General features: G+C 50.3%; 1 long non-coding RNA gene across 1 annotated transcript; it reads right to left on the bottom strand.

Moving 5' to 3' along the window:
* Positions 1-1,738: 1,738 nt before the first annotated feature.
* On the bottom strand, positions 1,739-18,105 carry LOC138849021 (uncharacterized). Its single transcript, XR_016231237.1, has 2 exons — positions 17,849-18,105; positions 1,739-1,960 (listed from the first exon to the last, which is right to left on the bottom strand). It is a non-coding gene; the product is annotated as an uncharacterized LOC138849021 (long non-coding RNA).
* Between the last annotated feature and the right edge of the window lie 242 nt (positions 18,106-18,347).

Below are 18,347 nucleotides of genomic sequence, written 5' to 3'. Positions count from 1 at the left end.
ATTAGCAGGTTGTGAAAGGCAAGTGACCTGCATGGAATAGAAGACAGCTTGGGTCACACGTAACAAGAGAGAATACGGTGTTGTGAGGTTTTCATTTATTTATTTTTTGTTTTTAAAGACAGAGTTATAGAAGCGGGGGGAGATCTTCCATCTGCTGGTTCACTCTCCAGATGGCCACAACAACCAAGACTGGGCCAGGAGTCTGGAACTCCATCCAGGTCTCCCATGTGGGGCTCAAACATTTGGGCGATCATTTACTGCCTTCTCACGTGCAACAGCAGGGAGCTGGATCAGAAGTGGATCAGGCAGGACTGTAACTTATAGTGGCATAACCTGCTATGCCATATCACCAACCCCTGAAATATTTTTAAGGTTTATTTATTTATTTGAAAATCAGAGTTACACAGAGAAAGGCAGTGAGAGAGAGAGAGAGAGAGAGAGAGAGAGAATTTTCTATCTGCTGGTTCAATCCCCAAGTGGCTGCAACAGCTAGAGCTCAGCTGATCCAAAGCCAGGAGCCAGGAGCTTCTTCCAGGTCTCCCACGCAGGTGCAGAGGTCCAAGGACTCAGGCCACCTTCCACTGCTTTCCCAGGCCTTAGCAGAGAGCTGTATCGGAAATGGAGCAGCCAGGACTCGAACCAGCATCCCTATGGGATGCCGGCACTGCAGGCGCTGGCCCCTACCCCTGAAATTTTAAATTGAGTATGTGTCATGTTCTATTTTGTTTTGTTATAAAAATGTGTATTTTTGTTATATATTTTTTTAAGATTTATTTCATTTGAAGGGAAGAGAGAGAGATCCATCTTCCACCACTGGTTCACTCCCCAAATGGCCACAATGCCTGGGACTGGGCCAGGTCAAAGTCAGGTGCCTGGAACTCCATCTGGGTTTCCCACTTTCGTGGCAGAGTCCCAAGCATTGGCTCCACCATTGCTGCTTTCCCTGGTGCATTAGCAGGGAGCTGGATGAGAAGCAAAGTAACCAGACTCAAACCGATGCTGTAATATGGAATGCTGGCATTGTAAGCAGTAGCTTAACCTTCTGTGTCATAACATCCTCCCACCCTTTATTTTTTTTATTTTTTATTTTATTTTATTTTATTTTTGACAGGCAGAGTGCACAGTGAAAGAGAGAGAGAGAGACAGAGAGACAGAGAGAAAGGTCTTCCTTTTGCCATTGGTTCACCCTCCAATGGCCACCGCGGCCGGTGCGCTGCAGCTGGCGCACCGTGCTGATCTGAAGCCAGGAGCCAGGTGCTTCTCCTGGTCTCCCATGGGGTGCAGGGCCCAAGGACTTGGGCCATCTTCCACTGCACTCCCAGGCCATAGCAGAGAGCTGGCCTGGAAGAGGGGCAACTGGGACAGAATCCAGCGCCCCGACAGGGACTAGAACCCCATGTGCCGGCACCACAGGCAGAGGATTAGCCTATTGAGCTGTGGCACCGGCCCCACCCTTTATTTTTAACCAAGGGTAGCAATAAGGAGTGTTTAACAGCTCCTGCCTACATGATCCCCACAGCCTCTCTCCCTCTGGTCCCTGAGGGTTTCATGATTGGGAACAAATGTGTAGCTCAATCCCTATGCAAAGACACCCCCCACACTGTGAAGAGTAGACTCCACAGGCACCAGCAGATCCCAACTCACACACACTCCATCCATCTCCCACCAATGTTTCGCAGTGTGAGAAAAGTAAACGATGAAGGTAGATAGTGTTAAAGAAAGAATAGAAAGGTAGACCTTTTCTTTTTTTAAAGATTTATTTATTTGAAAGAGTTACTTAGAGAAAGAGAAGCAGAGAGAGGTCTTCCATTCGCTGGTTCACTCCCCAATTGGCTGCTATGTCTGGAGCTTTGCTGATCCAAAGCCAAGACCCAGGAGCTTCTTCTTGGTCTCCCATGTGGGTGCAGGGGCCCAAGGACTTGGGCCATCTTCTACTGCTTTCCCAGGCCACAGCAGAGAGCTGGTTTGGAAGTGGAACAGCCAAGACTTGAATCAGTGCTTGTTAGGAAACTGGTGCAGTTGTAGCCAGGTGGCCGTATGGCCCAGCTACCTGAGCCAGGCTCCACCCCCATCCTAATGGGATTCGCTGCTCCTGCTTCCCTGCCCGCCCTCAGGCAAAGTTTTAAAAGGGCCTGTTCCTGAACACGTGCTCTCTGGGTCCTTCTCTCCTGCGCTCTCTTGGCCTCTCTTGGCTTCTCTCCTCCTCTCATCTCTCTTCTCCCTCATCTGTCTCTCTCTCTTACAGTCTCCTCTCTTTTCCTTCGCCACCCCTTCACTCTGGTCTGTAGGGTGTTCCCCAATAAGCCCTTTCCCTTACTCCGGTGTCCGGTGTGCTTTGCAACGGCTAACATTAAGATAAAACAGTGCTCATAGGGAATTCTGGCATCACAGCGGGTGGCTTAACCCAGTGCACCACAATGTTGGTGATGAAGAAGATGATGATGATGGTTTTTTAGAAGGACCCCTTTTTGTCCTCCTATCCCTCCCCACTCCAGCTCCCAGAGGCACTCCTAGGAGGCAAGCCCCTCAGGAAGCTCGTGAATCAAGAGGTGCTGCTGCCTGAATCCCAGGCTTATTTGCCAAGGACTAAGTGACCAAACCGTGCCCCTTCTCTGTCCCCTCCCTCTATGAATCTGTCCCTATGCCTCTCCCCGTGCCTAGCAGTTTGTCCCTCTCCTTCCTGGCTGCTCTGCCAGCCATCTCACTTCTGCATTTCCACTTCATGAAGTTAAATAGGACTTTTCCAATACCATTCCCCAACAAAAAAAGGGTTCCTAGAGGAACTGTTGCTTCCAGGGCCAAGGTAGGGAAAGCGCAATGGAACCCTGAAACATCTTTTTGATTTTTATCTTATTTGAAACTCTTTAGAGACAGAGTCAGACAGAGAAGTCTTCCATCCATTGGTTCATCCCCCAAATGCCTGCAACAGTTGGGGCTGGACCACACCAAAGCCAGGAGCCTAGAACTCAATCAAAATCTCCCAAATGTGCAGTAGGGACCCAAGTACTTAAGCCATCACTGCTGCCTTCCGGGGTGTGTGTTAGCAGGAAGCTGGAATCAAGAGCAGAGCTGAGACTCAAACTCAGGCACTCCAGTATGGGATGTAGGTATCCCAAGCAACATCCTAGCTCTACACCACACATCCACCCTGCCTGCAGCATCTTGTGCCAGACAATAAGGAAAGGCTCAAACAATAGGGTTATGTCAAAGGGTAGAGGAGCCAACTCAGAAGCTCTCCCAATAGCCAAATCCGGTACAATTAGAGCAAAACCACAAAAATCATAGTGCTAGATTATAACTGGGAGAAGACATCCAAGAGTCCATAACAGATATAAAAGTAATGAAATAAAGGAAGGCAAAAGACAGTTTTTTAAAAGATTTATTTATTCATTTGAGAGGCAGAGTTAGAGAGAGAGAGAGAAGGAGAGATAAAGAGAAAGGTTTTCCATCTGCTGATTCACTCCCCAAGTGGCCGCAACAACCAGAGCTGGGCCGATCCAAAGCCAGAAGCCAGGAGCTTCTTTCCAGTCTTCCATGCAGGTGCAGGGGCCCAAGGACTTGGGCCATCCTCTACTTTCCCAGGCTGTTAGCAGAGAGCTAGATCAGAAGTGGAGCAGCCAGGACACAAACTGGCACTGATACGGGATGTTGGCAGAGGCTTAACCAACTACACCATGGTGCCAGCCCCAATAGTTCTTTTTCTTAAATAGTAAAATTCCAGTTAGTAAATGTAGAGGGGCTGATATTGTGGCTTAGTGAACGAAGGTGCTGCCTCACACGCTGGCACCCCATATCAGAGAGCTGGTTTGCTTCCTATCCAGCTCCCTGCTAACGTGCCTGGGAAGGCAACAGACAATGGCCCAAGTCCTTGAGGCTCTGCCACACCCATGAGGGAGACCCACATGGAGTGCCAGGCTCCTGGCTTCAGCCTGGCTCAGCCCTACTTGTTGTGGCCGTTTGGGGGAATGAACCAACAAACGGAAGATCTCTTTCTATCTCTCTTTTTTTCTCTTTCTCTCTGTAACTGACTTTCAAAGAAAGAAATAAATCTTTAAAAAATAAATGTAGAAAGAATGATATAAATAGAAAATTACCATTTTGCAATAAACCACAGTAATAATTGTTGGAGGCAAGAATCATAAACAGATGCTAAAATTAGTGGGCAAAAATATGAGAAAGAAAGAAACAGGATAACGCAACTCCCCAGAGGATATTTGTTAATTGTGAAGGGAAAATAGCCCCGCTACCATGGAGAAACATCTGGGAGACAACACTATACCCAAGTTAGCCAATTCACGTGACCAATAACAATGCACACCCAGGTCACCTGTCCCAAGGTTTGCTGTCCCAGGAAAGGCACTGAAAGGAGCCAAGAGCCACCATAAAAAAATGGGGCTCCTGAGACAAACCGTTCCAGAGACGGCCTTGGGAAATGGGGAGTAAACCGGTTCACAGAGAAAGCAGTCAGCTACTAACCAGAGATACACAGAACACCTGCCTTGTAGATAAGCCCCTTCCCTACGCTTGCTCAAGGTTAACAAAGAAAGCTGCAAGGCACGTAGCAACCTATTCCTCTCTCCTAGAAACCCCCTCCCCCTAATGTATCCCTTTAACCTAGTACTTTTCCACCGACATTAGCACTTCAGACTGCCATACAAGGCCCGCTACTGAAAATTATCCAATGAACTTACGCCAGCCTATAATATGTTAATTTTGTGGTTTTGCCCTTTAAAAGCTGTGTGAGATAGCTGCTCGGGGCTCCTCTCACTTGCTTGCTGCTTGCAGCAGTAGGGGGCCCATTTGTACAAATGAAATAAAATTACCTCCTGTTCTATTGCATCGTCTGGTCCGGAGTCTGTGTTTCTGGGGTCATCACAAGAGGACACCGCTTTTGGGGTCCTACAGGCACAACATTTCTGCAGCGTTCTTGCCAAAACTGCATAACCTCAACCTAACACTGAGAAGTCGGCAGCAGACCATCCACCGTGAGGGATGTTCTGGAAAGCAACTGGCCAGAGTGTCCCAGTGACAAGGAAAGACTGAGGAGCTGCCTCAGCCTGCAGGAGGCTAGAAGCCTCATGGGGTTCCGAACGGAACTCTGGCCTAGAAGCGGTGCATTAGTGGGACCCTGGCGGCAATGGCAGGATGAGACACAGACCCCAGCCACAAAAGGCTCCATCTCAGTGTTCTGCTTACCCTCTCCGCGTACCCCCCAGCTCCGCTGCCCTCAGAGGTGCACCAAACCACAGCAGAATCTCTGCAGTCAGAGGATTGTGGGCTTCAGGATCAGCCCGTTCCAGCAACCCTGCCCATCTCCTGGGGGTGGTTTCTGTCCTCAGCCTGCTGCTCTCTGGCTGTGCATCTGCTCAGCACATTGGAGGAGACTGGGGCTCTTCTGCTGGTTTTCCCCTGAAAAGAGAAGCCCGCTTTTCTACAGAAGCCTGCAAACTCCCCCTCCTACTCCACTAGCCTGCATTTGATTACAGACCCATCCTGGAAGTCATCTTTGGGCCAGGGAATGCCATGCACAGGCTGCTAAGGGGCTGGGCATGGGTCAGCTCTCCTGGAGGCTCCTACAGAGGGGGAATGGATGCAGGGCAGGCAACCATCTCTTCTGCTATGATCGCCTTCCCTGGGGGGTTTCCTGCAGAGCAGAGAACGTACCTGTGACGGGCAGGCACTTTCTGTTCCTCCCGACAGCTGTTTCTCACCTATCAGTGAGCCACGGGGCACGTTCATGGTTACACACCAGGCTCTCAGGGGTGACTGACAAAATGTCAGAGCAAATGTGAGCAGCCCAGATGGTGTCAAGTTCTCCCTTGTGCACAGAGGGACTCACGGTGGCAACCTCCAGCTGAGGGACTTTGCAGGTCCTGTGTCCTATAGGAGGCACCTGCTTGGTCAACCCTTGGGAATGTCTAATGCCAGGATCCAGAGAACTTTTTTAAAAGACTTATTTATTTATTTGAAAGGCAGAGTTACGGAGAGAGAGAGAGAGAGAGAAAGAGAGAGAGAGAAGGGAGACACACACACACACACAGAGAAGGGGGGGAGAGAGAAGACATCTTCCATCTGCTGGTTCACTCCCCAAATGGCCACAGTGACCAGGGCTGGACCAGGCTGAAGCCAGGAGCCTGGAACTTCTTTTGGATCTCCCATGCAGGTGCAGGGGCCCAAGCACTTGGGCCATTTTCCACTACTTTCCCAGGCCATAGCAGGGAGCTGGATTAGAAAAGGAGCAGCCGGGACTCGAACCGGTGCCCCTATGGGACACCGGCACCTATATGGAACACTAGCGCCACAGGCGGATGCTTGGCCTACTATGCTACAGTGCCGGCCCCGTTAGAGATTTTTAAGAGAGCCCAGTGACCCACACCAACAGTCTCTCTCTCTCTCTCTCTCTCTTTTTTTTTTCTTCACTGTTCTCCAGCTACCTTAGAATGTGCTCCAAGAGACAGTCCAGCTTCCAGCTAATTTCTTTCGGATTTTGGAGTGCTGTCACCACCCAAAGACTCTAAGTGCTGTGGGGATAGGGACCTGAAGGTGCTGCGAGATGGCTGAGCACCATGCAGTTCCCCGGGGGCAGCCAGGGCTCCAGACAGATCTGCCTGCTGACCACATGGCCCGGCCACTGACAGCATGTTCAGTCCTGCCAGAGTCTCCCGTCTGCAGCCCAGGTGCTGCCTAGACAGTGCTGGAGGGGACGGTTTCGGTGTGATCTGTGACCACTCGGTGGGGCTGCCCTGAAGGCTGTGCTAAGAATTCCAAGCCTCCTTCCACTCCCAAGGGGGATGTGCTGAGGCTTTCTCCAGGGCTGGAGGAGGCAGCCGTGACCTTGTGTCCCTTTCATTCCTGACACCACTTTGTCCCTTTGAAATGTTTCTAAGTCACTTTTTTTAAGGTAATTTACTCTCATGAGTGAGAAACACTGAGCAACAATGAAGAGAAGTGAAGTCCTCCCGTTAGCAGAGAAGGCTGGGATAGACATCCTTGTCTTCCGGTAAGGAAAGCCTTTCAGAGGTGAGGCAGCGGTGAGCAAGGCAGCAAGGCCGAATGAGATAGGGCGTCCATCAGAACGAAACTCAGAGACAGCGCCCAGCCTACCTGCAGACCGCAGGAAGCCGGCTAGCAAAGTATGCACCTCACTGAGAGCCCAGCTTGTACTCAGTCTGGGGCTTCTAATGCAGTGGGGTCCAGGTCTCCCCGCCATTTCCCCTTCCCCTGGAGGTGGGGGGAGGGTGCGGTTCCTCCCAAGGTTTTGTCAGCCAGCGTTATCACACTGGGCAGCCTGCTAGGCACCTGGCAAAGAGGCACCTTTGGGTGCTTCTCCTGGCGGAGGGGAGGGAGCCTGGGACCATCTATAAAGTCACTGGGGCCTGTGCGCAGGACTTTGTAGTGTAAAACAATGGGCTGCTTCCCAGGCTGCAGGGGCTGTGTTTTCCTAAGGCTGCTTGCACACACAGAGGTTAATTTCTATCTTCCCACCTAGCACTCCCATCCCCTTGTCCCCTCCCTCTGCAAGGAATCAGTTACCTGGCTGCAGTGCACATCCGGGATAAACAACTCACAGGTGTTTATGGCTCCTGGGGCTTCCTTACCGGTGGGCTAAGTATTTAAAAGGAGGAAAGACCTATGGCTGCAGACCTCAAACCCGGGCTTCTCAAGCCGCAGGTTACAACCTATTAGTAGGTCATAAAAATCAGTTCAACGTTTCACGATTAAAAAAAAAAATCCAAACAGGACAGTGTTAGATGGCAACACCTGACAGGGATGCACATGGCTTGGTGGAACTTGGATGTGATGTAAAATGTACGTTTTTCTGAGGGCTGGGGTCTGTTCAAGATTTTTAAAAGTTGGGAAAAGACGGCCTTGCGCGCCGCGGCGTAGGCGCTCGGTGAGGACGGACCCAGGCTGCAGGTGAGGGCCCTGCTCCGGGGGCCGGAAGCTTCCGCAGAACTGTGCGCGGGGCGGCGGGCTCGCAGGTTTCTCCCCGCACCCCCTGCCACTGCCGGCCGCGCCCCGCCGCGGCGCGGTCAGGGGGCGCTGACTCACCCGCTGACTCAGCGCGGGGCGCGCTGCCAGCAGACGCGGCGGCCGGAGAGCGGCGGGGCGCCGGCGGCCGCAGGGGCGGGGCGGCGGGGCGGCCCTGGCGGATCCTGGCGGATCGTGGCCCTCCGCGGCGCCGGGAAACACCGAGGCCTCGCTACAGGGCCGGGGCCCGGGGGGACGGGCCCGGAAGCCGTGCTGCCCCCGGCCACCCAGACGGCCAGGATCCCCCGACTGGCTCTTCCTCCCCGCACCCCTGGCGGGTGACGCGCGGACACCACCGAGGACCAGGCACCGGCTTGGGGCAGGCCAGGAGCTGGGCTCGGCTCTTCCCCACACACTCCAGTCCCCAAACTCCAGCCCCCACCTCCCGCTGCCGCTTGGCCACCTCCTTCAGGAAGCCTTCCAGGAGGGCCTCTCCCTGGCCTGTCCCAGGGACACCTTGAACTTCGCTCCCTGCTCGTTTCCGGTCCGTCTTCATCCCCGGACTGCGCCTGTTGGAGGGCAGCGACAGGGTCCTCCCTGGCTCTGCCAAAGCCCCTGGGCGAAGAGAAGGTTCTGGAAGAAGTAGGACTTGTATCACAGTGTGGTCAGCTTGGAAGATCCAACCCAGGACACAGCCATACCAGATAGGGGGAAAATACAATATGTGAAAAATTCCTGCACACGTGTTTTTGTTACTTTAAAGTTTGTTTGTTTGTTTGTTTTATGTGAGAGACAGAGAGAGCTCCCATTGGCTGAGTCATGCCCCAAATGCCAGCACCGCAGGAGGGAACTTAGCACAGCCCCATCACTGGAGCCATCACCTGCTGCTTCCCAGGGTCCACATTAGCAGGAAGCTCAAGTCAGGAACAGGAGCTGACTGAGAACCCAGGTGCTCTGATGTAAGGTGCTGGCGCCTTGCCCTACCAAATGCCTGCCCCTTTTATTATTTTAATGTGGAAATATGAAAGTTTAGTTGAAATCATATATGTTCTGAGTACCTGTATTAACAGAAGAAAAATCTAGTTAGGTGCAGTGGGATAAGCTGTCACTTGGGATAGTTGGGACCCAGCTAATGTGCACCCTGGGAGGCAGCAGGTGATGGCCCAAGTATTTGAGTTCCTGCCACCCACATGGGAGACCCAGATGGAGTTCCTGGCTCCTGGCCTCAGCCTGGCCCATCCTGGGCTGTTGCAGGAAACTGGGGAGTGGTCTAGGGGATGGGAGAGCCCTGGGCCCCGGGCGCTCTCACTGACTCGCTCTCTTTCTCTCTCTCCCCCTCCCCGTCTGTTCCTCTCTTTGTGTCTCTGCTTTTCCAATAAATAAAGTTTTTAAAAAGGTCCATAAATGTAAGACTTTTGAAAGGAGACTGTAAATATAGTAGGACTAATTGAACAGATATTACTGGTATTTACTTTAAAGAAGTCACAATGATGGGACTGGTGTTGTAGTGTAGCAGAAAGCTCTGGCATCCCGTATGGGTGCCACTTGGAGTCCCAGCTGCTCCACTTCTGGCCCAGCTCCCTGCTAATGCACTTGGGAAAGCAGCAGAAGATGGCTCAAGTGCTTGGGCCCCTGCACCCATGTGGAAGACCCGAAAGAAGCTCCTGGCTTCGGCCTGGCCCAGTCCCTGCCGTTTTGGCCGTCTGAGGAGTGAATCAGTGGATGGAAGATGTCTCTCTCTCTCTCTCCTCTCTCTCTCTCTCTCTCTGTAACTCTTTCAAATAACAAATTTTTTTAAAAAAATTAAATTTGATAAAAATCACAATGACACTTGATAAAGGAGGATATTTTTACTCTAAGTCACTGTCTGCAGCCTTTGGGAAATTTCGAATGTAATGATCAAACTAAAAGTGCTCAAAGGTAAAACTTTTTAAAAATTTATTTATTATTTTGAAGGGCAGTTACAGAAGTGGAGAGAAAGGGAGAAGAGAGAGAGAGAGAGAGAGAGAGAGAGAGAGGTCTTCCATCGCTGGTTTGCTCCCCAAATGGCCGCAATGGCCAGAGTTGAGCTGATCTGAAGCCAGGAGCCAGGTGCCTTTCCTGGTCTCCCATGCGGGTGCAGGGCCCAAGCACTTGGGCCATCCTCCACTGCACTCCTGGGCCACAGCAGAGAGCTGGACTGGAAGAGGAGCAACCGGGACAGAATCTGGCTCCCCAACCTGGGGTGCCGGTGCCGCAGGCTAAGGATTAGCCAAGTGAGCTGCGGTACCAGGTCTATTTTTTTTTTTTTTTTTTGAAAGGCAGAGTTACAGAAGCAGAGATAGAGAGAGAGAGAAAGAGAGAGAGAGAGAGAGATTCACTCCCCAAATGGCTGCAATGGCCGGAGTTGAGCCAATCCAAAGCCAGCAGCCAGGAGCTTCTTCCAGGTCTCCCACAAGGGTGCAGGGTCCCAAGGACTTGGGCCATCTTCTACTGCTTTCCGAGGCCATAGCAGAGAGCTGGATGGGAAGTGGAGCAGCTGGGTCTCGAACAGGGGTCTAGCTGCATCTTAACATGCCTTAACATGCCTCAGGGAGTCAGCACTGGGACTGAGAGAGAGTGCTAGAGAGCTTGGTTTTGCAGCAAAGCTCCTGCTGCCTCTGTAACTGTTAACCCACCCAGGAGAGCACAGCCCCCATGACCTCTTGACCTCCTCAAAGTTCTGTTTCCAAATGTCATTAACATATGACTTTGGTGTTTAAGTTTCCAGCACATGAATTCTTTTTTTTTTTTTTTTTTTTTTTTTTTTTTTTTTTTTTTTAAGATTGATTGATTGGAAAGGAAGAGTTTCAGGGAGATCTTCCATCCACTGGTTCACTCCCCAAATGGCCATAATGGCTGGGGCTGGGCCAGGTTGAAGCCAAGAGCCGGAAACTTCTTCCAGCTCTCCCATGTGGATGCAGGAGTCCCGAGCACTTGGGGCATCTTCTACCACTTTCCCAGGCTCATTAGCAGGGGCTGGATCAGAAATGGAGCATCGGGGCCAGTGCTGTGGTATAGCAGGTAAAGCCGCCGCCTCCAGTGCCAGCATCCCATATGCATGCCGGTTCGAGTCCCAGCGGCTCCACTTCCAATCCACCTCTCTGCTATGGCCTGGGAAAGCAGTAGAAGATGGCCCAAGTCCTTGGGGCTCTGCATCCATGTGGGAAACCTCAAAGAAGCTCCTGGCTCCTGGATTCAAATTGGTACAGCTCTAGCCATTGCGGCCAATGGAGGAATGAACCAGCGGATGGAAGATCTTGCTTTCTCTTTGTCTCTGTAACTCTGCATTCAAATAAATAAATAAATCTTTAAAAAAAAAAAGGAATGAAGCATCAGGGACTTGAATCCTCACTCATATGGGAAGCCAGCATCACAGGCAGGGTCACATGCAGCCGCCTAGCCTGCTGTGCCACAACCCCGGCCCCACAAATTCCAGGGCCAAGCATTCAAACCATGGCAGATTTGGGCCTCTTTCCTCCATTTTCATTCTCAACACCTTTCTCTAATAGAGGACATTTGTGTCTCACACGTTGAAAATATGATTTATTGGCAAGCTAACTTTCCCCAGTGGCAACATGGGCAGCCACCTTGTAGGCCTTTGTGTAAAGGAAGTCTTCTCTTCCGTTTCTGGAATATCAGAAATCTCATTGAGTGCTTTTGTGGGTTTTGAGGAAATGGAAAAGTGACCAAAAGCTTTAGTTCTGGGGCAGGCATTGTGGCTCGTCCCTTGCAACAGTAACATCCCACATTGGAGCCCAGTTCCAGTCCCGGCTGCTCCACTCCCAATCCAGCTCCCTGCTAATGCACCTGGGAAAGCAGCAGAAGAGTCCTTGTGCCCAAGTCCTTGTGCCCTGCACCCACATGGGAGATCCGGGTGGAGTTCTGGGTTCCTGGCTTCTGCATGACTCAGCCCTGGCTATTGCAGTCATTTGGGAAGTCACTCAGTGGATAGAAGTGCGCGCGCGCTCTCTCTCTCTGTCACTCTGCTTTTCAAACAAATAAGAAATTTTTTTATTGAAGTTTTAATTCTCCAAGCCTCTGTGTCACAGGGAAGTAATCATATCCCCTTGAGCAGCGTTGGGTACAAGGTGTGCAGGGTATTCAGCCATTAGCATCTCTTCATTTTCTTTGAGAAGGAGTTCACAAACTGGATGGAATTTGCAAAAAATTTCCTTTGCACACTCCACCGAATATGCAGACGGCCGAGCAAAGTCTCATCTATATTTGGACAAGACATCATCGTCATTATTTTGTTTGTGTGTGTGTGTGTGTGTGTTTCCTGAAGCTTCTTTAAAATTTTCATAGGAATTGAGAATCCGAAAGGCCACGTTTCACAGGACATCAGAGGCAGGGGAACGTGATCTGACGCAGCACTTTCTATGGGTTGGGGTGGGAAAGCCTGGCTGCTGGCTCCACCTTGTGAACCTACACAGCTGTCATCAGAATGTCTCCTTTTGTTCTCCCACAGACATGTCAGCCACAGCTCACGTTCACAGAACAATCAATGGAAGAAGAAATGGGCACAATGGTGCAAGTTCACGTGTGGGGTATGCCCAAGCTAAGTCAGTGGCTACTCTTTGCAACTGAGAATTTGTGATGCCTTCTGGGGAGACAAAAAGGCCCTTTGACTCACCTAGAGGTGCTTGCCTGTCCCCCTGGGGACCCATGAGACTCAGTCTGTACGGGTGCTTCTGCCAGCATGCCCGATCCATACTTCCCTGCATACATGTGTGTGTTATTTTGATTCTTTACTTCCCTAACCCAGCCGTTTGTGTTATTGCAGCTGTCATCACAATTGCACAGTTGTTTAACCTTCTACATGACCACGAGGTCTGGATCATGCTGGCATTGAGACTGTAATTGTTCTCATTTTCATCTTCTGGACTGTTAAAAAAAAGGGGGGGCCCGAGGCCAGCATTGTGGTGCAGCAGGTGAAGTCATGGTTTGCAGTGCCTACATCCAATATCCAAATACAAGTTCAAGTGCTGGTTCAAGTCTTACCTGCTCTGCTTCCAACTCAGCTTCCTGTGAGTGTGCCTCAGAAGGCAATGAAGGACTTGGGTTCCTGCTACCCATGGAGGAGACTAGGATAGAATTTCTGGCTCCTGGTTTCAGTCTGGCCCAGAACTGGCAGTGGCACCTATTTGAGGAGTGAACCAGTGATGGAAGACCTCTGTTTCTCTGTTGCTCTGCCTTCCAAATAAATAAATCATTTTAAAAAATAGCCCCAGTATTCATTCACCATATTCAAATTAAACTAGTGCTCTCAAAGCGAGGCACACCTGCTACGTTATAGGTAGAGTGGGTGTTCATGCTAAAGACTACAATACATTTAAGCCACATCACTAGGATGGGATGGCAGAATAGATGACCCACTATTATGGCAAGTCAAGGTCACCATCATCAGTAACAGACTGAGGAAGATGCTCTGTCCATTTGGCACCGAAACCAGACTTGCTTTCAGCCCCTATTTTAGGGACTGCCTTATAGGCTTGGTACCGTTCCTCTAACCTTCTGTAGCCACCACTGAAAACCAAGATTTGTCTCAAACTGAGGAGTTTAACAGACGTCGGACCTTTGGTGCTAAAAATGGGACAGTTCAAGACAAACTGGGATGCTTGATCATCCTAGCACATTTGCAAAATCAATAAATAATGTCTCAGGGCCAGCACTGTGGCGGAGAAGGCTGAGCCTCCAGCTGTGGTGCCGGCATCCCTTATGAGTGCTGGTTAGTGTCCCGGCTGTTCCTCTTCTGATCCAGCTCTCTGCTAATGCACTTGGGAAGGCAGTGGAAGATGGCCCATGTGTTTGGGCCCCTGTACCTGTATGGCAGACCCAGGAAAAGCTCCTGGCTCTTGCCTTTGGCCTGGCCAAGCACTGGCCATTGTGGCCATGTGGGGAGTGAGCCAGCAGATAGAAGCTCTCTCTCTCCTCTCTATATATCTCTGCTTTTCAAATAAATAAATAAACCCTTAAAAAAAAGAAGTCCGTTGTATTTCTATATGTTAGTAGCACATGATTATAAACTCAAATCTTTAAAAGATTTGTAAAGTCATTTAAAATATAAAAGAAGTAGGGAAAATGTTATCAAAACATGTTCAAGACCTCTGCACTGAAAACTACCAAACATGGTTGGGAGCAGTGAACAAAGACACCTAAATAGATGGAGAGCCAGACCCTGGTATGGTGGGGAAGGCTCAGTGTGTCTCTGCTCCCCAAATTAACAGGACTCCACTCAGTCCTAATCAGCATCTCAGCAAGTTTTTTTTTTTTTTTTGTAGAGATGGTTAGTCTGATTTTAAAATGTATATAGATGTGGAAGGGATGTAGAATAACCCCAAGAATTTTGCACAAGCAGAACAAAGTTGGAGGCCTATTTCACGACTTACTTGAGTCTCCTGATTACAGCTAGAGATGAAAAGACAATCATATTGGCATAAGGACCTGCCGAGGTTACCAGAACCAAAAAGCTCCCCGGTTAGTTTCATGCAGACACAGTCAATTAATTTTCCACCAAGTACCAAGGCCCGTCAGAGGGGGAAAGTGAAGTGCTGGGACAGCTTGACACCTGCATGGTTTTCTTCAGTGAATCTTGACTCCTACCTCACACCATATACAACATCAATAAATTCAAGATGAGGCAAAGATCTCAATTTAGGAGCTAAAACCATAAAGCATCCATAAGAAAACACAAGAAAAGATTCCTTGTGATGACCTTGGAGTAGGCAGAGGTTTGACAGGACACAGAAACATAAACTGTAAAAGAAAATGTTGCCAATTGGACTTCATTGAAGCATAAAGCATTTGCTCACCAAAAGAAACTGTTTAAGGATAAACTGTAGACTGGGAGAAAAAAATTTGCAAATTATTTGTCTGACAAAGGGTTTGTAACCAGAAAATATATATAGAAAGCCTCAAAACTCAGTAAATTTTAAAAACTTGAATTAAAAAAGGTTAAACAGACACTCCACCAAAGAAGATTCATGAATGCCATATTAGCACACAAAAAGAGGCTTGGCATCATTAGTGATGAGGGAGATGAAAATTAAAGCTACATACCTACTAAAATGGCTAAACATAAAAATAAATGACAACACCAAAAGTTGGTGGACGCAAAGCAACTTGAACCCTTAAGCAGGGGCCAGTGTTATGGCACAGGGGGTTATGCCTCTGCTGACAACACCAGCATCCCGTGTTGCTCACTTCTGATCCAGCTCCCTGCTAACGTGCCTGGGAAGGCAGCAGATGATGGCTCAAGTACCTGGGCCCCTGCCACCCATGGTTGGGGCACAGGTTGGCGTGGGTATGGTAGGGGAGCAGGATGGAGCTCCTGGATCTTGGCTTGTGGCCATTTGAGGAGTGAGCCAGCAGATGCAAGATCCCTCTTTTCCCTCTCTGCCTCTCTGCCTCTCCCTCTCTTTGTGTCGTTCTGCCTTTCAAATAAACAAACAAACAAACAAATGCAAATTTATTTGGGGGGAATGCAAAGTGGTCCAGCCACTCTGCACTTGATCTTAGCCAAAAGGCCAAGAAGCAATTCCAGCCACTCTGGAAAACAGTTTGGCTTCTTTTTTTTTTCTTTTTATAAAAGTAAACACATATTCACCATATGACTCAGCAATTTAGTTTCCTGATATTCACCCAAGAGAAATGAAAACATATGCCTACACAAAGACCTGTACAGGAGTGCTCCCACTGCTTTACTTAAGAATAGTCAAGAACTGGTGCGTGGGTGACAAACTGCGGTCCATCCACATAACCATACCTGCTCAGCAGTATTGATAAACTACTGATATATACACAGCAACGTGGCTGCATCTCAAAATCTTTATGCTGAGCCAAAGAAACCTTTTTACTAGCAGTAGTAGTATTTGAAAAGCAGTTACAGAGACAGAGAGAAAGAGAGAAATCTCCCCTCTGCTGGTTCACTCTCCAAATGGCCACGATGGTCTGGACTGGGCCAGGCTAAAGCCAGGAGCCTGGAACTCCACCCGGGTCTCCCACATGGGTGCCAGGGGTCCAGGTGTTCTGGCCATCTCCTGCTGCCTTCCCAGGCACATTAGCAGGGAGCTGGATGGGACATGGAAGAGTACGGGCTGGAACCATATGGCTATATGGGATGCTGACAGCCAAGGCGTGGACCCACCCTGCAGCACCACAGTGCCAGCCCCAGAAACCAGTCTTCGAATGCTGTCTATTGTAGAAGGCTATTTATCTGCCATCCTAGGAAGGCAAGCTCCAGGGACAGAATTCAGATCTGTGCTCGCCAGAGGCTGAGGGGAGCACCAAACGCCTGCCTTAAAGTTTTTTTTTTTTTAAGATTTATTTATTTATTTGAAAGTCAGAGTTACACAGAGAGAGGAGAGGCAGAGAGAGAGAGAGGAAGAGAGAGAGAGGGAGAGAGAGAGGTCTTCCATCCGCTGGTTCACTCCCCAGATGGCCTCAATGGCTGGAGCTGCACTGATCTGAAACCAGGAGCCAGGTGCTTCTTCCTGGTCTCCTTTGCGGGTGCAGGGGCCCAAGAACCTGGGCCATCTTCTACTGCTTTCCTAAGCCATAGCAGAGAGCTGGATCAGAAGTTGAGCAGCTGAGATTTGAACCAGTGCTCATATGGGATGCTGGCCCCACAGGCGCATGCTCAACCCACTGCGCCCCAGCCCCGGGACATAAGTGTCTTAACCACTAGGCTAACTAGACCCAGAAAATACTTAGGGTATGCGTGTGTGTGTATGTTTGATATGACATTTTAAAAAACTTTTATTTAATAAATATAAATTTCCAAAGTACAGCTTTTGGATTACAGTGGCTTTCCCCACCCCCATAACTTCCCTCCCACCCACAACCCTCCCATTTCCTGCTCCCTCTCCCATTCCATTCACATCAAGATTCATTTTCCATTATCTTTATATACAGAAGATCAATTTAGTATATATTAAGTAAAGATTTCAACAGTTTAATACAACATTTTTTTAAAGAGGGAGGGGCCAGGTCAAAGCTAGGAGCCAGTAGTTTTTATTTATTTATTTCATTTGACAGGTAGAGTTATAGACAGTGAAAGAGAGAGACAGAGAGAAAGGTCTTCCTTCTGTTGGTTCACTCCCCAAATGGCCACTACAGTGGCCGGTGCTGCACCGATCCGAAGCCAGGAGCCAGGAGCCAGGTGCTTCCTCTTGGCCTCCCATGTGGGTGCAGGGCTCAAGCACTTGGACCATCCTCCACTGCGCTCCTGGGCCACAACAGAGAGCTGGACTGGAAGAGGAGCAACCGGGACTAGAACCCGCGGTGCCGGCGCCACAGGCAGAGGATTAACCAAATGAGCCACGGCGCCAGTCGTTAATACAACATTTAACCCTCACAACCGCCACCTGAGAGGGATGCTATTACTGACCCCATTTGACAAATGTGGAAAATGAGGCTCAGGGAACTGTAAATAACCCGGTTGGGAAGCCACATGTACACTTAAATACACGGTAGCTCGATATCCCACCTCCACCCCGCAGCTCGCTGCCTGCGGCTTTGCCCACATGTGTATCTCCAAGTCCTCGGCCTGGGTTCTCATTCGCACCTGGCACCGCGGATGCCCACACACACCCCTCCTCTCCCCCTCCGCCCCTTGAGCCCTGGAGACTCCTGTCAGGCAAAGGTAATCCCACAGACCAGGCGGACCCGCGCCCTAGCACGTGAGGCTGCACCTATGACCCGTGCGGCGCCCCCTGCTGGAAACCTGTCGCAAGTGCGCGACACGCAGCCGCCTCCAGGCGAGACCCAGACTCGGGAACGCCGGGGTCTCCCCTGCTGTTGGCCCCGGAGCAGGCCACCGACACCACCCCGGCGGCTGCAGAGGAGCCGTCCCCACCTCCTCAGGGCGGCTGATCCCTTGGGTGCGCAGTAGTGCCCAGGCTCCTGCTTGTCCTCCGGTGAACCCGAGAACATCGGGCAGAGTCCGCCGTGCAGCTGCAGATCCATGTGTGGACTCTGTGGACTTGACACGGAAGTCACCGCCTGTGCTCTGCCCGGAGGGAGTGGCGTGCTGGGGGGTACCCAGGCGCTCCCCATTTCCCACTGGCACAATTCCCTCTCCTCTCCTCTCCTCTCCTCTCCTCTCCTCTCCTCTCCTCTCCTCTCCTCTCCCCTCCCCTCCCCTCCCCTCCCCTCCCCTCCCCTCCCCTCCTCTCCTCTCCTTTTCTTAAAATTTATTTGAAAGGCAGAACCACAGACTGGCACAGACAGAGAGAGAAAGAGAGAGAGAGAGAGAGGTCCCCCATCCACTGATTCCCAAATGGCCACAATGGCCGGAACTGTGCAGATCTGAAGCTAGGAGCCAGGAGCTTCTTCCGAGTCTCCCACACAGGTGC

The sequence above is a fragment of the Oryctolagus cuniculus genome, chromosome 3, assembly GCF_051225735.1.
Source record: "Oryctolagus cuniculus isolate XC-2025 breed Fujian yellow rabbit chromosome 3, ASM5122573v1, whole genome shotgun sequence".
NCBI lineage: Eukaryota > Metazoa > Chordata > Mammalia > Lagomorpha > Leporidae > Oryctolagus > Oryctolagus cuniculus.
The sequence above is the reverse complement of the archived record's forward strand: the minus strand, read 5'-3'. Positions and strand labels throughout refer to the sequence as shown.